Below are 10,000 nucleotides of genomic sequence, written 5' to 3'. Positions count from 1 at the left end.
AGTTGTCCAAATGTTGTAAATTGGTTAATGAGTTGTCACTTCAACTTTTGGCCGCGGTTGGCTGCAATGAGTCTTGCCGGGCTTAATAGTCGGCGTGGGGGTGAATTTGCGAAGGTGGCCGTGTTTCGATGCATGTTTGCCGGCGTGTTTAGGAAGGTTGGGTGGGTGGGTGGGTGGTTGTGTGGGCGCCGTGGTCTGAGGGCACATCCTGTGGGATGTGGGAGGCGGGGGAAGGAGAGCGCCCTTGGTGCGTGTGTCTAGGCGATGCATTGCGGAAGGATGGGCGGGTGGGGCCGGGCGTGTGGGTTCCCGACTTATCGGTGAACCATTTGCTACTGCGGGGCCAAAGCAAAAGGGAAAGCATAAGGGCGCAGGCTGCCCTCTGCGGGACAGGTCCGGCCCTGACGCCGGTTTACGATTTCTCCGGTAAAGCACCTGTCGGGTGGCGACCGGAGGGTCTTTGCAGGGCCTGGATCTCCGAGCCCGTGGGACAGGCGGGAAAGGGTGGCGGCAGCCGGTTGAAGTCCCGACCCTGGGCAGCCTCCCGGTCTTACCTCCATAACTTCGGCGAGGAGGGTCCGATCCCCGCGCGGTCGACGGCAGGCGGTAGGGCTCGGAGGGGCGCGGCCTGGTCCGCGAGTGCCCCGGCGCCGCCCCTCTGCCCGTCCGAGGGACAGTAGGAAATGGCCATACCGCTTTCCGGCCGATTGCCGCCGGACGTCCGGCCGCATTCGCTCGGTCTGCGCGGCCGGCGGTAGCCGGGGGCGAGGGGCATCGGGCGGTGGCGGAACCAGGCCGGCCCGACCGCTGGGGGCCGCCCGGGCGACGTTTGAATCTGTCGGGTCGGACCGCCGAATCCCGCGGGATTTCGGGATCGAATCTGCGGGTGGAATCGGCACCTCGTCCCGCTGTCCGGTTCCCCCCCCCCCGTCGACTGCAACGGGTTTCCGAGGCCCGTCGGTCAGGCGCGGTTCGCTCCGCAATCCGCCGGCCGATCGGCACCGGGCGGGGCTCTACGGAAAGAGGGGACCCTCCCGCGTCGAGTGCCGGCGCACCGACCCCGCAGGCTGACCGGGAAGGTGAAGACTCACCCCGCTGAATGCCCGGCCCCGGCTACCCTCCGGCTCCGGGGCCATAACTTCGGGGAGGGAGGTCCGATCCCCGCGCGGTCGACGGCAGGCGGTAGGGCTCGGAGGGGCGCGGCCTGGTCCGCGAGTGCCCCGGCGCCGCCCCTCTGCCCGTCCGAGGGACAGTAGGAAATGGCCATACCGCTTTCCGGCCGATTGCCGCCGGACGTCCGGCCGCATTCCCTCGGTCGGCGCGGTCGGCGGTAGCCGGGGGCGAGGGGCATCGGGCGGTGGCGGAACCAGGCCGGCCCGACCGCTGGGGGCCGCCCGGGCGACGTTTGAATCTGTCGGGTCGGACCGCCGAATCCCGCGGGATTTCGGGATCGAATCTGCGGGTGGAATCGGCACCTCGTCCCGCTGTCCGGTTCCCCCCCGTCGACTGCAACGGGTTTCCGAGGCCCGTCGGTCAGGCGCGGTTCGCTCCGCAATCCGCCGGCCGATCGGCACCGGGCGGGGCTCTACGGAAAGAGGGGACCCTCCCGCGTCGAGTGCCGGCGCACCGACCCCGCAGGCTGACCGGGAAGGTGAAGACTCACCCCGCTGAATGCCCGGCCCCGGGAACCCTCCGGCGCCGGGGCCATAACTTCGGGGAGGAAGGTCCGAGCTCCGCGCGGTCGACGGCAGGTGAAAGGGGCCGGTGCGCCGCGGAAGGCGACAGCAGTCCCGTCAGGCTGCACCTCTGCTCGGGCGAACGGCGTCAGGAAAAGGGGAGAGCACTTCCCCACCGATAGCTCCGGAACGCCCGGACCCATTGGCCCGCGGCACCGGTGGCTGCTAGAGGGGCTCCGGCGCCGTCAGCCGGGGTACGTCCCAGGCCGGCCGGACGGCGGGCAGCCGGAGGCAACGGCCTGGAACGGAGCCAGACTTGAGTCGTTCCGTGCCGTGGGCAAAAAGGCAGGGCTGCGGGTCAGCGCAGTTTGGCAAACCTAGCCGCAAGTGCGGGAAGGGCGGAGGAGCACACGGACGCCGCCTTCCCAAACTGAGCCCAAAGTGCCCAGGCATGCCCCCTTGATCTCGCCTAATCAGTGAGCCCAAAATAATTTCAGAGTGTGGAAACCTGATCCAAAAAGGTCGAAAAGAACGGCCAGAGATCAAGTCCGAAAGGGGAAATCAGTAACAAGCAAGCAGAGTAATCATTAACCAAAAAGCGCAAAATTATGTTAAAAGTGTGAAATCATTAACCAAAAAGTCGAAAATAATGTCCAGAGACCAAGTCCGAAAGTACAAATAATTAACCAGTAAGCAGAGTCATCATTAACCAAAAATCGCAAAAGTAAGTAAAAAGTATGAAATCATTAACCAAAAATCGCAAAAGTAAGTAAAAAGTGTGAAATCATTAACCAAAAACTCGAAAATAATGTGCAGAGACTAAGTCCGAAAGGGCAAATGGTTAACCAGTAAGCAGAGTCATCATTAACCAAAAATCGCAAAAGTAAGTAAAAAGTGTGAAATCATTAACCAAAAATCGCAAAAGTAAGTAAAAAGTGTGAAATCATTAACCAAAAACTCGAAAATAATCTCCAGAGACTAAGTCCGAAAGGGCAAATAATTAACCAGTAAGCAGAGTAATCATTAACCAAAAATCGCAAAAGTAAGTAAAAAGTGTGAAATCATTAACCAAAAACTCGAAAATAATGTCCAGAGACCAAGTCCGAAAGGGCAAATGGTTAACCAGTAAGCAGAGTAATCATTAACCAAAAAGGGCAAAAGTAAGTAAAAAGTATGAAATCATTAACCAAAAAGCACAAAATTAAGTTAAAAGTGTGAAATCATTAACCAAAAAGTCGAAAATAATCTCCAGAGACTAAGTGCGAAAGGGCAAATGGTTAACCAGTAAGCAGAGTCATCATTAACCAAAAATCGCAAAAGTAAGTAAAAAGTGTGAAATCATTAACCAAAAACCCGAAAATAATGTCCAGAGACTAAGTCCAAAAGGGCAAATGGTTAACCAGTAAGCAGAGTAATCATTAACCAAAAATCGCAAAAGTAAGTAAAAAGTGTGAAATCATTAACCAAAAACTCGAAAATAATCTCCAGAGACTAAGTCCGAAAGGGCAAATGGTTAACCAGTAAGCAGAGTAATCATTAACCAAAAATCGCAAAAGTAAGTAAAAAGTGTGAAATCATTAACCAAAAACCCGAAAATAATGTCCAGAGACTAAGTCCGAAAGGGCAAATGGTTAACCAGTAAGCAGAGTAATCATTAACCAAAAATCGCAAAAGTAAGTAAAAAGTGTGAAATCATTAACCAAAAACTCGAAAATAATGTCCAGAGACTAAGTCCGAAAGGGCAAATGGTTAACCAGTAAGCAGAGTAATCATTAACCAAAAGGCGCAAAAGTAAGTAAAAAGTATGAAATCAGTAACCAAAAAGCGCAAAAATATGTTAAAAGTGTGAAATCATTAACCAAAAACTCGAAAATAATGTGCAGAGACTAAGTCCGAAAGGGCAAATAATTAACCAGTAAGCAGAGTAATCATTAACCAAAAAGCGCAAAAATATGTTAAAAGTGTGAAATCATTAACCAAAAACTCGAAAATAATGTCCAGAGACTAAGTCCGAAAGGGCAAATGGTTAACCAGTAAGCAGAGTAATCAGTAACCAAAAAGGGCAAAAGTAAGTAAAAAGTGTGAAATCATTAACCAAAAACCCAAAAATAATGTCCAGAGACTAAGTCCGAAAGGGCAAATGGTTAACCAGTAAGCAGAGTAATCATTAACCAAAAATCGCAAAAGTAAGTAAAAAGTATGAAATCATTAACCAAAAAGCACAAAATTAAGTTAAAAGTGTGAAATCATTAACCAAAATGTCGAAAACAATGTCCAGAGACTAAGTCCGAAAGGGCAAATAATTAACCAGTAAGCAGAGTAATCATTAACCAAAAATCGCAAAAGTAAGTAAAAAGTGTGAAATCATTAACCAAAAACTCGAAAATAATGTCCAGAGACCAAGTCCGAAAGGGCAAATGGTTAACCAGTAAGCAGAGTAATCATTAACCAAAAAGGGCAAAAGTAAGTAAAAAGTATGAAATCATTAACCAAAAAGCACAAAATTAAGTTAAAAGTGTGAAATCATTAACCAAAAAGTCGAAAATAATCTCCAGAGACTAAGTGCGAAAGGGCAAATGGTTAACCAGTAAGCAGAGTCATCATTAACCAAAAATCGCAAAAGTAAGTAAAAAGTGTGAAATCATTAACCAAAAACCCGAAAATAATGTCCAGAGACTAAGTCCAAAAGGGCAAATGGTTAACCAGTAAGCAGAGTAATCATTAACCAAAAATCGCAAAAGTAAGTAAAAAGTGTGAAATCATTAACCAAAAACTCGAAAATAATCTCCAGAGACTAAGTCCGAAAGGGCAAATGGTTAACCAGTAAGCAGAGTAATCATTAACCAAAAATCGCAAAAGTAAGTAAAAAGTGTGAAATCATTAACCAAAAACCCGAAAATAATGTCCAGAGACTAAGTCCGAAAGGGCAAATGGTTAACCAGTAAGCAGAGTAATCATTAACCAAAAATCGCAAAAGTAAGTAAAAAGTGTGAAATCATTAACCAAAAACTCGAAAATAATGTCCAGAGACTAAGTCCGAAAGGGCAAATGGTTAACCAGTAAGCAGAGTAATCATTAACCAAAAGGCGCAAAAGTAAGTAAAAAGTATGAAATCAGTAACCAAAAAGCGCAAAAATATGTTAAAAGTGTGAAATCATTAACCAAAAACTCGAAAATAATGTGCAGAGACTAAGTCCGAAAGGGCAAATAATTAACCAGTAAGCAGAGTAATCATTAACCAAAAAGCGCAAAAATATGTTAAAAGTGTGAAATCATTAACCAAAAACTCGAAAATAATGTCCAGAGACTAAGTCCGAAAGGGCAAATGGTTAACCAGTAAGCAGAGTAATCAGTAACCAAAAAGGGCAAAAGTAAGTAAAAAGTGTGAAATCATTAACCAAAAACCCAAAAATAATGTCCAGAGACTAAGTCCGAAAGGGCAAATGGTTAACCAGTAAGCAGAGTAATCATTAACCAAAAATCGCAAAAGTAAGTAAAAAGTATGAAATCATTAACCAAAAAGCACAAAATTAAGTTAAAAGTGTGAAATCATTAACCAAAATGTCGAAAACAATGTCCAGAGACTAAGTCCGAAAGGGCAAATAATTAACCAGTAAGCAGAGTAATCATTAACCAAAAATCGCAAAAGTAAGTAAAAAGTGTGAAATCATTAACCAAAAACTCGAAAATAATGTCCAGAGACCAAGTCCGAAAGGGCAAATGGTTAACCAGTAAGCAGAGTAATCATTAACCAAAAAGGGCAAAAGTAAGTAAAAAGTATGAAATCATTAACCAAAAAGCACAAAATTAAGTTAAAAGTGTGAAATCATTAACCAAAAAGTCGAAAATAATCTCCAGAGACTAAGTGCGAAAGGGCAAATGGTTAACCAGTAAGCAGAGTCATCATTAACCAAAAATCGCAAAAGTAAGTAAAAAGTGTGAAATCATTAACCAAAAACCCGAAAATAATGTCCAGAGACTAAGTCCAAAAGGGCAAATGGTTAACCAGTAAGCAGAGTAATCATTAACCAAAAATCGCAAAAGTAAGTAAAAAGTGTGAAATCATTAACCAAAAACTCGAAAATAATCTCCAGAGACTAAGTCCGAAAGGGCAAATGGTTAACCAGTAAGCAGAGTAATCATTAACCAAAAATCGCAAAAGTAAGTAAAAAGTGTGAAATCATTAACCAAAAACCCGAAAATAATGTCCAGAGACTAAGTCCGAAAGGGCAAATGGTTAACCAGTAAGCAGAGTAATCATTAACCAAAAATCGCAAAAGTAAGTAAAAAGTGTGAAATCATTAACCAAAAACTCGAAAATAATGTCCAGAGACTAAGTCCGAAAGGGCAAATGGTTAACCAGTAAGCAGAGTAATCATTAACCAAAAGGCGCAAAAGTAAGTAAAAAGTATGAAATCAGTAACCAAAAAGCGCAAAAATATGTTAAAAGTGTGAAATCATTAACCAAAAACTCGAAAATAATGTGCAGAGACTAAGTCCGAAAGGGCAAATAATTAACCAGTAAGCAGAGTAATCATTAACCAAAAAGCGCAAAAATATGTTAAAAGTGTGAAATCATTAACCAAAAACTCGAAAATAATGTCCAGAGACTAAGTCCGAAAGGGCAAATGGTTAACCAGTAAGCAGAGTAATCAGTAACCAAAAAGGGCAAAAGTAAGTAAAAAGTGTGAAATCATTAACCAAAAACCCAAAAATAATGTCCAGAGACTAAGTCCGAAAGGGCAAATGGTTAACCAGTAAGCAGAGTAATCATTAACCAAAAATCGCAAAAGTAAGTAAAAAGTATGAAATCATTAACCAAAAAGCACAAAATTAAGTTAAAAGTGTGAAATCATTAACCAAAATGTCGAAAACAATGTCCAGAGACTAAGTCCGAAAGGGCAAATAATTAACCAGTAAGCAGAGTAATCATTAACCAAAAATCGCAAAAGTAAGTAAAAAGTGTGAAATCATTAACCAAAAACTCGAAAATAATGTCCAGAGACCAAGTCCGAAAGGGCAAATGGTTAACCAGTAAGCAGAGTAATCATTAACCAAAAAGGGCAAAAGTAAGTAAAAAGTATGAAATCATTAACCAAAAAGCACAAAATTAAGTTAAAAGTGTGAAATCATTAACCAAAAAGTCGAAAATAATCTCCAGAGACTAAGTGCGAAAGGGCAAATGGTTAACCAGTAAGCAGAGTCATCATTAACCAAAAATCGCAAAAGTAAGTAAAAAGTGTGAAATCATTAACCAAAAACCCGAAAATAATGTCCAGAGACTAAGTCCAAAAGGGCAAATGGTTAACCAGTAAGCAGAGTAATCATTAACCAAAAATCGCAAAAGTAAGTAAAAAGTGTGAAATCATTAACCAAAAACTCGAAAATAATCTCCAGAGACTAAGTCCGAAAGGGCAAATGGTTAACCAGTAAGCAGAGTAATCATTAACCAAAAATCGCAAAAGTAAGTAAAAAGTGTGAAATCATTAACCAAAAACCCGAAAATAATGTCCAGAGACTAAGTCCGAAAGGGCAAATGGTTAACCAGTAAGCAGAGTAATCATTAACCAAAAATCGCAAAAGTAAGTAAAAAGTGTGAAATCATTAACCAAAAACTCGAAAATAATGTCCAGAGACTAAGTCCGAAAGGGCAAATGGTTAACCAGTAAGCAGAGTAATCATTAACCAAAAGGCGCAAAAGTAAGTAAAAAGTATGAAATCAGTAACCAAAAAGCGCAAAAATATGTTAAAAGTGTGAAATCATTAACCAAAAACTCGAAAATAATGTGCAGAGACTAAGTCCGAAAGGGCAAATAATTAACCAGTAAGCAGAGTAATCATTAACCAAAAAGCGCAAAAATATGTTAAAAGTGTGAAATCATTAACCAAAAACTCGAAAATAATGTCCAGAGACTAAGTCCGAAAGGGCAAATGGTTAACCAGTAAGCAGAGTAATCAGTAACCAAAAAGGGCAAAAGTAAGTAAAAAGTGTGAAATCATTAACCAAAAACCCAAAAATAATGTCCAGAGACTAAGTCCGAAAGGGCAAATGGTTAACCAGTAAGCAGAGTAATCATTAACCAAAAATCGCAAAAGTAAGTAAAAAGTATGAAATCATTAACCAAAAAGCACAAAATTAAGTTAAAAGTGTGAAATCATTAACCAAAATGTCGAAAACAATGTCCAGAGACTAAGTCCGAAAGGGCAAATGGTTAACCAGTAAGCAGAGTAATCATTAACCAAAAATCGCAAAATTAAGTTAAAAGTGTGAAATCATTAACCAAAATGTCGAAAACAATGTCCAGAGACTAAGTCCGAAAGGGCAAATGGTTAACCAGTAAGCAGAGTAATCATTAACCAAAAATCGCAAAAGTAAGTAAAAAGTGTGAAATCATTAACCAAAAACTCGAAAATAATGTCCAGAGACTAAGTCCGAAAGGGCAAATGGTTAACCAGTAAGCAGAGTAATCATTAACCAAAAGGCGCAAAAGTAAGTAAAAAGTATGAAATCATTAACCAAAAAGCGCAAAAATATGTTAAAAGTGTGAAATCATTAACCAAAAAGTCGAAAATAATGTGCAGAGACTAAGTCCGAAAGGGCAAATGGTTAACCAGTAAGCAGAGTAATCATTAACCAAAAAGCGCAAAAATATGTTAAAAGTGTGAAATCATTAACCAAAAACTCGAAAATAATGTCCAGAGACTAAGTCCGAAAGGGCAAATAATTAACCAGTAAGCAGAGTAATCATTAACCAAAAAGCGCAAAAGTAAGTAAAAAGTGTGAAATCATTAACCAAAAAGTCGAAAATAATGCCCAGAGACTAAGTCCGAAAGGGCAAATGGTTAACCAGAAAATCCGTCGAATAATGTCCAGAGACTAAGTCCGAAAGGGCAAATGGTTAACCAGTGGAAGGGCGATCAAGCGGAAAAATTTGCCCCGGTTACCCGGGATGGAGTTCCAGAGGTCCGGCCAGAGTTGTCAAATTCGTCCCGCTGATCGGACGCTTGTCATTCGGGTGGCTGGGGGTTGGCGGGGTATCTGCACAGTAGTAGGAGGTGGCAAGTCGGGACTTGGACGTTTATTCCAAGAGTCCACCCGAGCCTCCAGGTCTGCAGAGACCGACCCTAGCTGCCGCCCAACCGACTTTTAAGCCTTTTTCGGATGGGGATTTTTTCCCATTTTCGTCCATTTTTCGGGTTTTCTGTCGGGCTTAATAGGCGGCAGCCTGACCCCCGGCCGAGGCGGGGGGCGCACTCTCCCTTGCGTAAGGGTCCGGATTTGCCCCGGAAAGTGCCCCCGACGGCCTCCCGACCCGGGTGCCTGCAGGGCGGGGGGAAAGGGTAGTCCCAGCCGCAGGAAATCATTAACCAAAAGACTTAGCCGTCGGGGCAGAGGCTAAGACCCGGGCTGGTGAAATCATTAACCAAAAGGAATGCACCCTTTTCCGAAAGTGCAGGCCGAAATAAGGCGAGCCTTGGGCCGGGAAGGCCAAAACCCCCAACTCATGGAAGTGTATGGGGTCGGACTCGGCGACTTTCCCGGGCCCCGAGTTGACCTTTCCCCACGGGGGCGGTCAAGTTGCTCCCGCCAAGAGGGCACGTTGCATTTGCTGCCGCTCTAGTCCCCGGGCTAGTTAATCAGTTGCCGTCGGAAGTCCCGATGCCGAAATGAAAAATGGCCGTTGCGGCGATTTGGCGCCTCATTTTCGGAAGGACTACCGGCAGGCAACCCGCCGAATTGACACTTGCGATTCGGGTGGCTGGGGGTTGGCGGGGTACCCGGAGATTTTCGGGAACTCGATTTTCAGAACTTTTGCTGGCAGCGGTTGCACTTGCAAAGTGGCCGAAGAAGTGCTCCCTCAAGGAAGGACCTTCTTTTGAAATAAAAGACCTTCCGAAGAGTGCCTGGAAGTCATTTATGAGCATTTAAGGGTAAATCTGGCGGACTTTCCATGCTCTGTTGCCGGCTCTGAAATATCGCACAGTTGGGTCTAGGCCGGTAGACTGGCTGTGAAAACAGACAAAGTGTTTTGGCGAGCGAGAGAAAACAAGGCCTTGGAACAGATTGGGGGGTGCGGAGGCACACCACACCCACAGGAAAAGAATTAATGAAAAAAAAACCAAAGTCTATGACATGTCTGTTGGTACAGTGAGAAAAGCAAAGAAGGGAGGCTGCGATGGCAGAGCAAAGCCGACCTTCATACAGATATACATGTCAAAGAAAGAAACTATGCCCGCAAAAGACTTGGTGCGAAATAACAAGGCTCCTTGTGAACGGTTATCTTTGTCTGTCAGGCGCAGATTGTGGCGGCGTCGCCTGGTTT

The sequence above is a fragment of the Heterodontus francisci genome, unplaced genomic scaffold, assembly GCF_036365525.1.
Source record: "Heterodontus francisci isolate sHetFra1 unplaced genomic scaffold, sHetFra1.hap1 HAP1_SCAFFOLD_1266, whole genome shotgun sequence".
Taxonomy (NCBI): domain Eukaryota; kingdom Metazoa; phylum Chordata; class Chondrichthyes; order Heterodontiformes; family Heterodontidae; genus Heterodontus; species Heterodontus francisci.
The sequence above is the reverse complement of the archived record's forward strand: the minus strand, read 5'-3'. Positions refer to the sequence as shown.